Raw genomic sequence first — 16245 nt, forward strand, 5'->3', positions numbered from 1 at the left:
GAAATGACAGGATTGATTGTAGCATATCCCCAGAGCATTATGTCTTTCAGCACAGGAGAAGAATCAGAAGCCCTCTCTCTTTGAGCTGAACTTCTCACGTTGTGATCAGGAAGAAACTTTTCCAAAGAGCATCAGTTGTCTCATCACTATTCTAGTAACTGTGTTTGAGAGGTGAAAGGAGCATTTTGAGTCCCTGCTGCCTTGTTTCTGCCTAACACAAGTTAGCACTAAGTATGCCATTAACTCGCTCAAAAATGTAAACAAGCTAATTTTAGTGATAATGACAAAGGAAGATAAATAGACTGGACTCAATTAATGCTGATGCTGGAAGCTGCAGTAGAAAGTCAGCACTTCTTAAGACTGTTCATTCCACAAACTCCCAGTCATCTTATCCTGTTTACATTATGCATTCAGCGGAGTAGTGACACACATACCCTTCCACGTTTTCCCCTTAAATTTGCAGTTTAAAAACTCATGGCTCAGGTAAAACATGTTTCGATTTACTACATTCCTGTCAATTGTATTTGCAGCACAGTGGTTGCCCAGAACCACCACTAATAAATTCCATTTTTTCCTAACTTTGAATTTTAAAAACTCCTGTCTTGATGAAATCTCGGGAATGAAAATCTTCTAAAATGCAAGAATATGTTTTTCAGTCCTGCTTTCAAAAGGTGAACTTTACATAAGCAAACAGGAAGCTAAAATAACCCATGAACTTTGCTTGTCTTCAGTGAGTCACTTACAGATCGCTGTATTCTTTGGACAGCATTTATAGGAACACTTCAACACCCCTTAATCTGCTGCAGTTTTACTGCCTATAAATGGGTTAAAGTATGTGGCACAGCGTATAATTTTACTGCTTCTTTCAAAGAGGCATGTGTGAGATTAATTAATTGCCCTTAGAAGGAAATTTGCTAATTTATTCCACGCTAATGGAATAAACCATTTGTAGTCCTTTAACTACAAAAAATGAAAGTAGCATTTCTAAGGTTTATCCATCGTAACAGGGTGCTGTTCGCATAACTTCTGCCTATGTATACCATTAGTTTTCTGTTTTTTCAAGTCAAATTCCCCCAAATTCTGTATCTTATATAAGCACAACTACCTTCCCGATTGCCAGAACTCTGCTGCTCTGCTCTTTTTCTCATACTGAAGCCTGTCTGGGAACCTCAGACTAAACACTATTATATTCATCTCCACTAGAAGCTCAATCCAGGATTTAGAGCACTTAAGCACAGCAGTGGGGATTGCTGCACTTAGATGCCAGAGCCGCCTCCATTCAAAAATAAATGCAAACCTGTGGCTCTAGGAGTGGAGGATGAAGAAAACGCTAATAATGCTGCAGTGTTTGCACAGCAGCTCTGTATCTGGAATACTTTTTTAGGAATTCGGAAATCTCAAGTTCAGGCTTTCTGTTGAGCGCACCCATCTGCACCTATCTCCCTAATACTTTGCTACCAGATGTCTGTGCCCTAAGGGGCTCCTTCCCCATCTCGTTTAAAAATAACAAAACAAAACAGTGTTGCACAAGAAACACTTGTTTCTGCATTTATAGGAACAGACAGAGGGATACCTGACTCGCAGGGTACTGAGTTGTGTAATTTGGACTTCCTGGCATAGAATCATTTTGTTTATTTTAGCCAGTGATTAATATAAAGCATTCAACCTATTTTCAGAATGGGAACCAGATCTCGTTTTTCCCCTTCTTTCTTCTTCTTTCTCAAGCTGAGGAACACAACAAACCCAGATGCCACACTTCTTCAGAACAGATGTAAAGGGAAGGGCACTATCATCAGCATCATGTTCCTTGTCCAAGACATTTCAGAAGAGAAAACAAGCCTTGCTCCATTTTTATTCAGAAGAACAACACTGCAGATCTGATTGTGCAAGGGTCCAGCTTGTGAAACTAATTTTGACGTTGGTGTCTCTATGCATCCAAACATAGGGGTGGGAAGACTCCCAGAAAGGAAGACTTCAAATATCATTTTCTCCTAGGCATTACTTGCTAACTATTTTGGGTGCTCATCTCACCAAGTGCATCTTCCCGTGCAGTAAATGGAAGTGGAGGCACTCTCTGATTATGCTCAAGTTAGTCACTGCTCTAAGCATTATTAGCTTTATGTCTGGTGGGCTGTGATAGTACTAAAACCAAAACCAAATAAACATAAAAGAAAAATACACTTTTATCCACTGTCAGTTATATCCCAGCGCTAGAAAGAAACCATACTCTTACAAGCATAGCCATGAAGTACTTGTCTATGATATAACTGCCTTGGATATTTTTGTTTTTAGCCCAAGAAAAGATTTGGGAACAGCAGGGATACAGGCACTCACCTCTTCTAAACTCTGCATCACATACTTTATGGAATACTTTATCTTCAACTATATTTAAGCTTTTACCAGGATAACAGTCTTTGCTTTGGCAATGGCTCCCACAGTAGTCTTGTAGGAGAGTTAAGTTGCAGTAGACCAATATTACAACTATATGGAATAAAAACAAGAATTTACAGTCCGCAAAGGGAAATCTCAGCAGTAGGCTATGAAAATGCTGGATGCTAATGCTATACCTCAGTGAACAATACTCTGTGTTCCTCAGATTACACAGGGAAATGCTTTTAAAAGGCAAAGTACACACAATTGCTGACTCTGTCCTTCTCTCAGCTCAGTCCAGAAGTTCAGCGACCATCAGAGCTCTCACAGGGATAACAGCCATGCCGCCTTGAGCTGGCAGAATGCATTTTTCTGGGGGTTGCCATGGCAATCTATAGCATGCTGATCCCCAGAGAGCTTCACTCAAAATTCACAGGGAACCAGAGCAGGACAAAGAAATGACACCCAAGTAAAAGGCAACAGCAAAATTGTGTATACACTTCCATGTGAAAGCTTTCAGAGAAAAGATATACTCAGAATGGAAAGGACTGTAGGAAAAAAGCATGGTCTTCATAGCCCTAACTCTAGACCAGGATGACCTAGTGAATAAAACTAAGAATTTCTGACCCTGTCTCATTTTGTGGACTGCTCCTTGGCACAGGTTAAATACACAGCTTCTGTACTGCAGAATCCTTATTTCTGCAGCATGGATAGAGATCAAGTGATAACTATGCAGCCTAAATGACATAGATGTCTTTAATAACGTAACACTGTTGAGAAGTAATACTACATAAAAAGTAAATGTCAGAGTTTGGTCATAACATTACTTTTCATTATTCCAAGAAGACAATGAATACAACAATTCTTCAGTATTTGAACAATTTAAATTTTCACGAAATACTTTATGTCATCTGCTGGCCCTTATGCCAGTTATGCTCTCTTAATGCATTCTCAACAAAAGAGAATTAAATTCATCTGAACATGAAAGCAACACTCTGTCAAGTGATGTATGCTCTCAATATAGAGTTGAGAAACCTCTCGTATGTCCTTTCACTCCCTGCATACAAAAGCACGATCTGATCAGGCACTGCACTATAATGGCCATCCACGCAGGAATAAACCATCAAGAAGGGACACTAAAACTGAAAATCTGGGCCATGTCAGATATGCCACAGTCCAGAAATAATACCAAATGAAAGTCGATCAATGTTTCGCTATTAGGCAGCGTGTTTCACTTAGAGCTTTTAAACAGACACTGTCAGGCACTTTTGCACGCTAAAGAGCTCTGAAATCAGTTAATCTTACGTTGGTTGATGTTCAACCGCTTGTGTACAGTGGTTTCTTTTCACAGAATACACAGCATTCTCTTTGTTTCTACCTGGATCTCTTCTTATTGTTACAATGGACATAAGCCATCATCCATTAGATCTTCATGCATACACAGAAGTAATGCCTCCTACTTTGATGGTGGCCCACAACATCAGAGGTGAATGTTGGTGGCACAGGAGTAGAATCTGACCCTTTCCACCAATATTCCCTTACATTTTGTTGTTGTGTGACAGATGGCAGCAGAGGGGCAGCCTGACAAAATGCCATCTGACATGGATGAAGCAAAGATGTGGAAATAAACTCCTCCATGTGAAAAAAATGGTATCCATTAACATTTACTGATGCTCGCTGAGCATTTATGAAAACCAAACAGTGGATGGGAGCACAGTGAGGTGGTGGGTGATGCATTTCAGCAGTGGTGACAGCACGGTGAAAGACAAGCCATGTTCCAAACAGCTGTGCACAGCTGTCACATAATGAAATGAAGAGCTTTGCAATCATCTCACTCAAGCAAATCAGTGGATTACGACCAGAGAACTGTGTAGTGAGCTAAATATTGGCTTCAAGTATCAATGGTGGCAATGCTGGAATACTGCACAGTTTGTGCCAGGTGTTCACATAGGAACAGACAGGAGTTTGTAGAAGTATCCAAGTTTGTCAGGACCTACTGAACCAGTACAAGGCTGAAGGTGACTATTTCCCCATTAAAGAAAAAGTTCAAGATGCTTCCCTCAGTAGGTAAGTGATGCACACTGCCTTTTGAAATAGGAAAGGGACAGTCCTTTCGGACATTCTGGAATCTGGATGAACCATCAAATCTGACCACTACATTTTGATTCTGACTAAGCTGAAGGCTCAAACTTCCGGAGTCAGTCCAGAAAAGAAGTAAACCATGATGCAAGAGTAACCTCTTGCATCACAGTGACACCAGACTCCATACCCGTTTGAAGACCATGGAGAATACTGCCAGTTTTGGCTGGACTGTCCTATCACATGCACCATACAGTCTGGATTTGGCACTTTTAACTTCTATTTGTTCAGGCTGATGAAAGATGGATTGTGAGGGCAACATTTTCTTAAAAATGATACCATGAAACAGTGGGTCCCCTCTTCTGGTGCAGATTTTTATGAGCGTGGCATACAGGCTCTTGTATGTATGGCTCTGTACATAATCACATTAGGAAAAATGGCCACCTCCTGAATGAGCAGGAAGCTTTTCATTCAGATCCACTTCAGCCTTCGTCAAGTTTCTACCGGACTCTACAGCAGTAACCACTTAACAGCCTTGTTCTGTTGCCATTCACCAAAATTTAGTGTGCAGTCTGTCACTTATGACCGGAGGCAGCACTTTACCCGCTGCCTTTGTGTTCGTGCCTGATGCTGTACCAGTGTGCTGTACTGACACTAATGCCCTTCTGGAAAGCTTCGCTTCTTTACTATACTCACATTCTCACAGCCCTAGGATACCCACAGGATATCCATATATATGGATATACTTCAATGGCTATTTGCATGGTGTGCAACATTTTACTCCACACATGTGTCTTTTTAAACTCTGGTTCCTTCATTAATCTTGCTTTGACATCCAGTCATGAAATGAATTCTTAGTGCTTCCCCAGACAGTCAACTGTCTGGTTTTCAAATCAGCACAGGACTAATCATTGTTGGCTGGAGGAAGAGCCGAGGGAGAGATCTAACCATCACCTTCCATAATTTCTTATCCTAGACTCCTTCTATCCTCAGTGTTGCTGACAACAGTCTTGAGCAGTTTCCCTGTACTTCAGCCTTTCTCCTTTCTGCAGCAGCCATGTGATAAGGCAGAAAGTGGGGTTACTGATGTACTCTGGTCATTGATAGCGATCTATCTGCCTCTGCCCTACTCCTGTGCACACTCATACCCACAGCAGCAGTTTTGCCACTATGGGCAGAGCTCCCTGGCAGCTCCCACCAACGGGGACATCTCACAGTAGTGCTTGTGTCCCATGGTAGGAACTGCACTGGGGTCTCTGTTTTTTTCCATTCATTGGCCCTAATCTACTACTCACTGCTGTTGTCCACAGGCACAGTAAATGGCACCAGTGAGCTGGCAGGCTCTGCTGAGCTGATTTCTCTCTACTGACTGTAGCTGGCTACCTTTTCCTCAAACAGCTCCTGGAATACTTGGGCCCCCTTTTTTCCATATGCTTTTACTCTTTCTGAGACTTCGCAAGCTGCTGATTCCTGAATAGGAGTGCTACAGATTTTGGACATAAACACTCTTGATCTCCTTTAACAGCGCCTGATTTATTTGCTACATATACTAGTATTTCTGCTCCCTTGCAGGAAAAGAACTTGAACTTTAATGAGATCCCTACAAAAACGCTGATTGCGGTAGGCATAATATTACGGTTCTTATTCTCTCATACCTTGATCCCTTTAGGGAAGAGGTTTTATTTACCGCGCATAAAGATGAAGGCTGACAGACAGCCTTCAAATCAAAGCACAAGCCAGAAAATGTCTGATTACTCCCGGAAGCAGCATTTAACAGCTTAACTTAGTCTTTATTTAGATATTATTTTGCATATTTCACCAGTAATGAAAGCAAACTTGTTGCGAACAAAGTCATTTGGTAATCTAATTTATCAGCATCACTCACACACTGACAGACAATAATTTTAATAAAATCTTCTCTTATGACATCAATTTGTTCAAATTTCCCATTTTTTTTTTTTTTTAAATTTTTTTTTTAAAGCTTATGTATCTTCCAGGGCCAATGAATGGAAAAGAACAGAGACCCCAGTGCAATTCCTACCGTTTCTAGAGAACACAGTGGTAAGTTGTGCTGTGCACCTGCCAAGGGAATATACTCAAAAAGCTCTACTCTCCTCACTTTAACAGCAGGCACCATGCCACCCACTACTTGTGTATGACAATATTTTACAAGGATACGGCAACTCTTTAAAGCATGAGGATGAATTAACAACACAGGGACTGTCAGATATTTACCTTGCCCAAGAATGTTAGATGTATTAGAAATGCCAAAGATAATAAATGTAGTTCAACTTCACAAGAGGAGTTGGCAGAACATGACAAAAAGCATCGTTGCAGAGATGCTTGCCTCAGTCGCGTGTCACAAAACATCAGACTTGCATCCCCTCCTCTTCCCTTTCCTCTCCCCAATTATTCAGCAACTGTAGTCACAGGCAAGGCTCCTGTCACCGCTTAAGAGACACAAGGGGAAGATCACAGCATGCCTAATACCTCACTTGGGACACCTTCTTTTTCCTCTACTGTCCCACAAGGTCAGAGTTGCAGTTTTATCTAGTGGATCTGACAGCAAGCTGTTTGCCCATCTCTCCACAGGCTGCTCCACCATTCAGTTCAAAGAAAGATCTTGGGTAAATGTTATGTGTTGCCTAACATCTGGGCAGAACAGCTGATACCTCTTTCATCAACGGAGAGAAGGTAATGAAAGTAAAGCATCTGCTTTGGGCTGGTACTGCCAGCAAGAGAAGGTTTGAACACACTTATGGAGCTGCTCTAGCAGGAACTACTCAATTTTTGTCTCCTGGTCAAGTCGGTTTTCAACTCTTTGCTTAGGCCTGTGGTGTGGCTGCACACTTTATGCCACCTGTGGAAATGGTAGAAACAAGCAGGTAGGGGAGATGAGAGAACGAAATAACTTTGTGTTGCATCAGTGTGCACTGGGACCCAATGAAGTGACTGTTTAAATATGTCTTGACACAATTCAGGGGATGTAACTTCAGTAGGTGTCCTAGAACTGGAGAAAAAAATACTATCTCTCACCTTGTCAGAGAAAACGGGCAGGCTTGCTGGGAGGGGATGTTATCTCTGCTCATTTGTCTTTTGTGAGAATAAATACCTGCTTTGTATAGGATGACTATTTTCAGGATACCACATTTGCTTACAATATGGCAGTACATTCAATTTTGCTCAAGTTGTGCAAAATGGATGTATTGGGAATGCTTTCCTTTCTTTAGTTATTGGTTCCCATCCCCAGTCTACATTACTTACTTGTTCTCTTCCTCCAGGCCTATATATACTTCAAAGACATGTTTTCAAAGACCCATTTCTCTCAGCATAGCTTGCCCCCCAGCTGTAAAAGCTTTGCTCACATATACCTCCCCAAAGAGAGTTAACTTCTTAGCATAGAACTCCTTTAGGCAACATCTGCAGTCATGCAAACAGGTAGAAGGCTCCCATGTGGTGCAGCTCAAGAAGGAAACATACACATCCTGCAAAGCAAATCTAGGGTAGCCTCACAAATATTTATACATCAGATAAAATCTATATCCTGTAGCTTGGGCCACTATAAACAAATGCTACCCAATATATCTTTCAATTCAACCAACTGAAGAATTCATGTGTAGATGGATGACCTGATTTGAGTTCACCCAAGGGTATGAAAAATCTAGGAATGCAATAAATCTGTTTACTCCTAAGTTTCTGACCACATACCACTTGCCTCCTCAGCACTTTGCAACAGCATCTTTTTTGCTTTGAGATCAACCAGTCTTCTCAGCAGTCACTCAGTTTCTGGATACTTGTGACAAAGCATTGGCAACTAATGCCACTGTAGAGCACAAATCAAACCAGCCCAGATAGGTTTCTCCTGTATGGATGGTATATCTCATGCTTTCAAAAAACACAAGAGGTTAGAAGGGACAAAGGCCTTCAGGAATCTACTCTACTATCCCTGACATCAGGTCCTCTGTACTTTCTTGTTCATCATAATAGAAATGGTATTGTGATCCTCTTTTTCCCCCCCTGAGAGTGCCCTGAAAAGAGAATGTGCAACTGATGCAGAGGATGATTAAGCCAAAGTCACAGACCAGCTGTTTGTTCTGAGTGAGAGGAGCCTGGCACCCCTCGCCATGTCCCCAGGACCACATGTCAGAGGATCAGAGAAGGAAACAGCTCAAGAAAGTAAGAGTAGGAAGAGCAGGTCGGACCTTAAATCCCCATAACACTGCTCACAGTGAATAATCCCCATAATACTGCTCACAATGAATGTCTTGGTTCCTTCCACACAAGTGGGAAGCTAATCTTGTGTGTTTTGTTTTTAAGCATTTAAGTTATATGTAGCTCTGTGCTTATATACAAATAATAACCAAGCTCTCAAAGCAATGCACACCTCCTGCCTCCTCAATGCAACCAGCAACTTCCTCCTTCCTTCAGGTTCAAACAACAGAGAAACAAGCTCTGAAAAACCTGCTTTTGGAAAATGAAAGTCAAGCTTTGAAGAGAACCGTGGCAGGTCCCTTCAGATGTCTGGAAATTTCCAGACAAGAAATCACCAGCTGTGTGTAAACACCGGAGTTACAATGTTTTGCAAACTCAGAAATTTCCAGGAACTGTAATTTAATACAATTCATTAAATAGTCACAAATTAAACTGATGTCATTTTAAGTAAAAGCAGGAAGGAGAAACAAGTCTGTATTTTGCGCATCTCTTGAGGACTTCTATTTACTGTATTGACTTACTGACTGACAACAAGAAATCTGATGCCTAACACGAGATATTCTTACTTCTTGACATACCTCATGATATTGTGCTCCATCAGATTGAGTGCTACAGCAACAGGATGCTTGCATATTGCCTAGATATGATTATATTGCCTAGATTTCCAAAGGAATAGTGATTTTTAAATGTATTTTTTTGCATGCATTGCATTAACTGAATCAAATAAGGCTGAGGTTTGCCTTGAATTTAGCTCTAAAAATTATTTACAGGGCAAGTATTTAATTTTTACCTTTATCTCTGTTACAGCCCTTAATTAAATATAACATTAACTGAACTAAAGAATATTAAAGAGGTTCTTCTCAACTAATACATTTAAATGCACAGGGAGAAAAACAAAACAAGAACACAAGACAGGATTATAAACAGATTCATACAAACAGCATGAAGAAGGCAGCACCCTGCTACAGTTGATGGCAGAAAAGACCCACAGGGCAGCCAGTGTGAAGAGGCGGGAAGGGAGACACCCCAAAATGCCACTTTTGGGTTCTGCAGGAGTGGCGAAGCCAGAAATTAATTAAGTCTGAAGGGAATGAGGAGTCCTAAAATTATTCATTTATAAGCAATTGCAGCCACCGCAGGCACAGCACTCAGATGCCTTCAGTGTGCCAGCAAACAGAAAATGGCAGCAGTGTTGTCAATAAGGAGAACAGCAGAACAAGCCCCTCAGAGCTTGCTCACTCACCTTAACCTGAAAAGAAGAGGATAAAGATGAATTTACCATCTCCACCACCAGCAGCCACATGAAGGGGTTCACTTTGGCCCAGAATCAAAGGTTTATAAAGACAAAGCTATTGTAGCATCTGAGAATAACACTAAACGACATTCAAACTTCAGAATCAATGCTAGAATCAATGCTGACAACTGATTTGCAGCAGTTCCCACCATCTGAACGTGTCTCTTTTTCCAAACGGGGACAATTCTTGATTTCAGTTGTTGAACAAAATAGAAACCAGGTGCCAACATCAGTCCTCCCGTGTTCTCCAAAGGGGCACCACAGCTGCTTGCTCTACAACATCCCATGGGCTGAGCTTCACCAGAGTTAAGTGTTACAGGAGGCCATGCACCTCTCAGGCAGTGAATTCTGAGATGTAGCTGTGCTCATCAACATTTACAAGAAGGAAAAGAAGTATATAGTCTAGGTACCTTCAATAGATATTTCTCTGTGCACTTCCTCCATGCATTCCCCCAGAACTGAGATAATCCCACAACTTCACAATCAGCTTCAGCAGCACAAAGCACTGATGTGAAGCCATGTTCCAGCACACCCAGCTTGTCTGCTCTGCTTCTGCAACTGGGTAAACTGCTTTGTGCTTTCTCTTGATCTCCACAGGATGCAGCAGTCCTTGCCAAAAATAACTATGTTTTAATTTTCCTTCACAATTCCCTTGAAGAGGTCTGCGCTGTTTTAATGCTGGAGCATCACATATCCCTTTAATCCCTGCCTACACATTTTAACATTTCAAACACAAGGTTATTTATAAACGAAAAGCCACTGGGGCTTTGGTGAGGTACGGTGGTTTAGTGGGGACTGAAAGTGGGGAGGGGTCTGGGAGGGTGAGTCATCATTTTCTGGTTTTAATCCCTTGCTCCTCCTTTGGCTTTGTTATTAGCAGCAGCACTGAGCTTTGGCAGGGCAAGACAGCAAAGAAGCCCTCTGAATGCAAACGCGGGACAATGCCAGCCACCAATTCAGTCATGCAGTCCTGCTCCAGGCTGTGCCATCAGCCCCTTTTTGTAGCCCAGACTTCTCTCTCCCTAACTGCCAACCCCCTCACTGACAGCCTTTGGCTGCTGTTCTGTTTGCCCCCACCTGTAAGAGTGAGAACAAATGGGACCAAAGTAACCCTGTTTGCTGAGTTCTGTGCAGTATTCAGGGCTGGGCATTAACACACTGAGTGGAGCTAACAGGTTACAGAAACTGCTTAGAGGGACAACGCGAGGCCCTGGAAAGCCCGCCTCACTCCAACTAAAACACTTGGAAACAAGTCGCGCAGCATACTGAAATGGGACACAGCAGTTGTTCCCAGTCCCTTCTCCTTTGTGGTTGTTGCTGAACAGCATGGCAAAATTTGTCCTCCAGCCCAGTTACACCATTCTGCTGAGGCTGGAACAAAAGGAGAAACAGCCATGGCAGAAATAACAAGGTAACCTGCATTTCTAATGGAAGCAACAGCAGGACATAAAAACCTTAATGCCATCACATGCAACTTTTATTTGCACTTCCAGCACTCTCTTGCTTTCTAAACACTTTTCCTCCAAAACAAATTCATCAGACTGACTCTCCCAAACCTTTCTATAACCTCAAATATTTTGCAGTTGCAGCTCCACTGAGAACCATACAACCTCTTGCCTTAAGCCCTGAGCTCTGGGCAGTGCAGAGGCCTGAGGCCAACCTGGCACCTGGCAACACGCAGCATCCAGCTCCAGAATTTCTAGGGGTGCTCGAGTTTGGAAAGGGCACATCCCTCAGGTTCAGCTTCCAGATCCATGCGTTAGTACCAAAATAGTTGCATTCAGATTCAGATGCGTGAATATTATGGGGACCCGACTATAATTTAGGATAACTACAAGAATATGCAGAACCTCTGAGAACTGGACTAGTTGTGCGGGTAAATGAAGTAGGCAGAAATTGTGAAAATGTGATGTTAGGCATAATTTCAACTTCCTGGGCTTTTTACTTACTTGACAAGTATGTGATGAGGCATCAGCTAATACTGACACTTTGATCTTTAAAGTGCTTTGCCAAGTATTAATTAAGCAAGGGTCTTTTTGCATTTAAAAAGCCAGTGTACTGGATTTGAACTTATTTCCATCCCTATCCTAAAATAGTAAAGTATCCACTGTTTTTCTACATATTCCCTGGGAGATAATTTTGGAGAATCAGAGGCATGAGAAGTTGTCTGCATTTTGTTGCAGAAATATGTTTTCCTATGAGTCTCATAGCCAGGCCCGCAGCCTGAGATCAAATGTTCCTGAACACAGGGAGAAGAGGAACTCTCCATAACGAACACCCCCTTTACAGCTCACCTACTGGTATTTCCTACAATGCAGGTCACAAGGACACGTGTGAGAAGTTCATAACACACCACAGACACTCAAGCACTGCAATTACTGGTAAAGCATAGCCTCATTTCTCCACAGGAGGAAGGTGCCAACATATGGGCAAAACAGTATTCCAATTTCATCTATAGTCAGTGACATGAAGCATGTCCAAAACTCCGTGATTCTTTTGTTCCACAAATCACCTGTGTAGGATGCTGCTGGAGACAGTGAGCAGAGGCTTGCTGACAGAGCTGCCTCACTCCCAGCCTCCCCATGCTTGATAATGAGGGCAGGATGTCCTTCGTGGGCACCCTTGTTACAGAGATCTAAGAGCAAAGGTGCAACATTTGGCCTTAAGTAGCCTACTGAATATAAACCCATATTAGAGGGAAAGAAAAGACTGTACTTGATAGCATATGGGAAAGTAGAACCATAAATCTCCAAATGTGCTGCTCTGCACACCCCAGAGAGATCATTATACAGGGCTTTCCTGCTGCTGATGGTTCCAGCCTGACCTGGTGTCACAGGCTACGAGTGGTGGCAGCACTGGGAGATCCTCTCCTTCATCCTCAGTGATTTCTTTACTGTCAGCCAGGCAACACAAAGACAATATTGCCACAGAGAAAGATAAAAACACATGCAACACATCCTGGGATAGATGTCAGAAGGCAAAAGCATGAAGATAGGTGAAAATCCTGTGTACTTTCCTCAAGCTCTGTTTAGAGACTTGGGTTTTGGGGTGACACCAGCAAAACCTCTGTGAGAGCATGCTACAATGTGCATGTCTCATTCTCACCTGGTGCCCACCAGACACAGGTGATATCAAACAATTGTTACCCAGTTCTTCAGTAGCTTCTGTCCCATGGATCTAAAAGGGGGTCCTCCAGGTGATTCTGGGGGCTTGGCCTGATTGAGATCACTCAAGTTTTGCTACATAAAAGAACTTAGAAATGTAATGGTAACAAAACTAAATTCTAAAAGCTGGAAAATACTAGCAATAAAGTTTGTTATGTGAACCCTTTATGATAGTCCCTATGGTGAGAGGCTTTTTGCACAGTTCCCTGCCTCATTTCATGCACAGTACAGACATTACTTAATGAACTAGCGACTCTTCAATATTTATTTTTCTCCTCATTATCCAGTGTGGCTCTATGCCTTATTTACCATGCTATCCAAAGGCTGCCTAGAATTATTTAGTTTTCATGATAGAGTAGCCAAGTTCTTATGAACGACAATTAGTTTTACAATCCCCAGCTGGATCCTGAATGAAGGTGGACATTTGGAGGATGGTCATTCTTTTTAAGTAACTATTTTATAAACAAATAAGGCTAAAAGCATCTCTGTAGACTTCCCAGAAAGAACCTGCCTGCCAGGAAGCAGAGCTTAGTGAGAGCACATGACATGACGCGGTCCTCACCCTTCAGAAGTGTGTTGGAGCCAAGCTATTTTTGGTGCTGGTGCACACATTTTGCATAGAAACTGCCACTGAGAACGGAGAACAAAACTCTCAGTGTTACGTTAAAGACTAATTCTAGGAATCTCAGAATACAAGACACTCAGCAAGAAGCTAATTTTGGTATTTAATGAGGACTGGGTGTTCCTCTACCCCCGCCCTGTGCACCCTTCTACCTGTGCTCTACTTGACGGTGCCTGCTCCCAGCTCCCTCACATGCACCTCCACTTCCTTCTGCTTTCATTCATTGCCTCAAGGTTATTACGATATATTACCAGCATAATGTGATACAGTTATCAGCTTATCATCCCCTCCAGTCCATTATACATTTTTCCCAGCCTTTTCTTACTAATTAAATCAACAACAACAATATCGCTCCTTATCTTCTCTCTCCTCTTCACCAGGTGAAGAAATAAAGCAAAACAACATTTCCCAGGTTCCTCCAGTATATCCGCTTTGGCTTTCAGCTCTATGAAAGATCAGTCTGGTAGTTTTTTGGAAGAGAAAAGGGGAAGAGACCATTTCTGAAAGTTTATTCCACTTTTTGGCTTTATGGGTAAACAAAGCCCAAATCTTGCCAGCTATTTTGGTAAACATACTTCAAATCCAAGTTCAACATTTTCTTTTCAATAACTAATTGACATTTGAAAGTTATTGGAGTTCAGAAGGATAAAACTCTAATTTTCATGTCTGATAATTGCAATAGCCAGAACAGATAGAAGTTCTTCAATTAGGAACTCAGTTTACACTTCTACAAAATTAAAATACCAGAAAAATAAGATCTACTGGAGATCATATCTATTCTTACATCAGGGAAAAAATATTCAACTCTCCACATGGATGGGTTTATTCCGCTGCCAGTTTCATGTCCAGGCAGTAATCACATCACCTACATTGTCTATTACTACTGAACTATCTGAAACACAATTTTAGTTCACATATTTTACTTGCTTTCATATACACACACAAATGAAACAATATTTTCAAGGAGCAGTTATGCTTAGAATTTAACTTACACTCAAATGGCAGACTCCTGCTAAATAAGCAATCAAAAAAACACAAATAAGACAGCCTTGCTATCCCGCTTGTTACATAATTCTGAGGGAACTGATGATAACATTTTCCCAAGTTTCCCAGGTAAAACAGTTAAAAACTGAGTTGGTAACTATAAAGTGAAAGTAACCATAGGGAAACTTCTACAAACTCATTGCACACACATGGAATTTATTGGACGACATTCCATGGGCTAGAACACTCTACAGATCCTAAAGCTAAAATTAGTCACTTGTTGTTTGTTTTGATTTTGCAGAATTCCCACTGGGAGGTTTTAAAGACTTAATTTTATATCTAATAAGTGTATACTCATTTCAAGTGGGGCCGCATACTAGGATGCAGAGAGCCAATGCACAATCTAGCCTGTAAATCCCTGCTTTAGGCACAATGTTGTCAAACTGTGGGATCTCTATTTCAGACAACTCAGAATCAGCAGACAACTCTATAGAACAGATAGCATTTTGCACAGCTCCTGTGCAGTACAATAGTACTGTTTTGGTACTATTAGTCAGTTAGTAACTTTAGAAGACAAGCTTACAAAAACCCAAAGCCTAGAATTAAAACTGTTCCAGCATGTTAGGCATTTAAAAAAGGATCATCATCATCCTGCTTGACATCTAAGTCATGAATTCTGTACTTTATCCAGCATTTGGAAAGACTTAGTTGACTGCTTCCAAACACATCAGGCAAGCTCTGGGAAATGGAAGGTGAGATCGTGGGAAAAATGTAATACCAAAAAATACTGGAACAGATCTGTGGCAGCTAGAAGTTTATGACCATCCCTGCTCTGCACACGAGAGACTCGAAACCTCCAGGGGTATGACTTCCAGAGACAGGTCTTTGCTTCTCACACAAATACATACGTACATATGCCCCCACGCAGTTACAGAGTTCAGATTATTATGAAATACAGTTAGGAAAAGCGATGGCTTTAAGAAAAAATAATGGGGTATTCAAGAGCAAAGTAACAGTTTCAAAAGGGTCTAGAAAACCCTTTTCTAACCAAAGCTCTTATTGTTACAGAACTATTGACTCCAGGTTTGAAAAAGTGACCTCAAGTGAGCAATGATGCACTTAGCCTGGAACATGAAGCTGCTGTATTTCATCCCAAATTGAATTGCCAATCCACAGTGCAATCTTCTACTATCAGCTCACATATTTGGGGCTAGTACACAGAAAAATACTGTATAATGGATGTATTATTCCAAGTTAGACGTGGAAAATGTGTCTGTGTTACCGAACTTAAGGACCCCTTTGAGTTTGTATTTGTTGTTTTACTTTTCTTCCATGGGCATTTAGAGACAACTTCATGTTGACAGTTTTCCTTCAAGCAATTCATAAACAGACAAATACCTTTGGATGTGGCCCAGTTGATAGCATTTAGGTACACCTTGCCTACAGACTCGTATTTAGAAACACAAACATAGTTTCATCCTACAGACTGTACAGTGTTCAGATCCAGCATTGTCATAATA

At 41.5% G+C, this 16245-nt stretch overlaps 1 protein-coding gene across 11 annotated transcripts in view; it reads right to left on the reverse strand.

Annotated features, from left to right (window-relative positions):
* Positions 1 to 16245, reverse strand: part of PLXNB2 (plexin B2) — a 245409-nt gene that overhangs the window by 94059 nt on the left and 135105 nt on the right. The gene's annotated exons all lie outside the window — the stretch shown is intronic.

Source organism: Coturnix japonica, chromosome 1 (assembly GCF_054131305.1).
Source record: "Coturnix japonica strain WE chromosome 1, WE-NBRP24, whole genome shotgun sequence".
Lineage (NCBI taxonomy): Eukaryota > Metazoa > Chordata > Aves > Galliformes > Phasianidae > Coturnix > Coturnix japonica.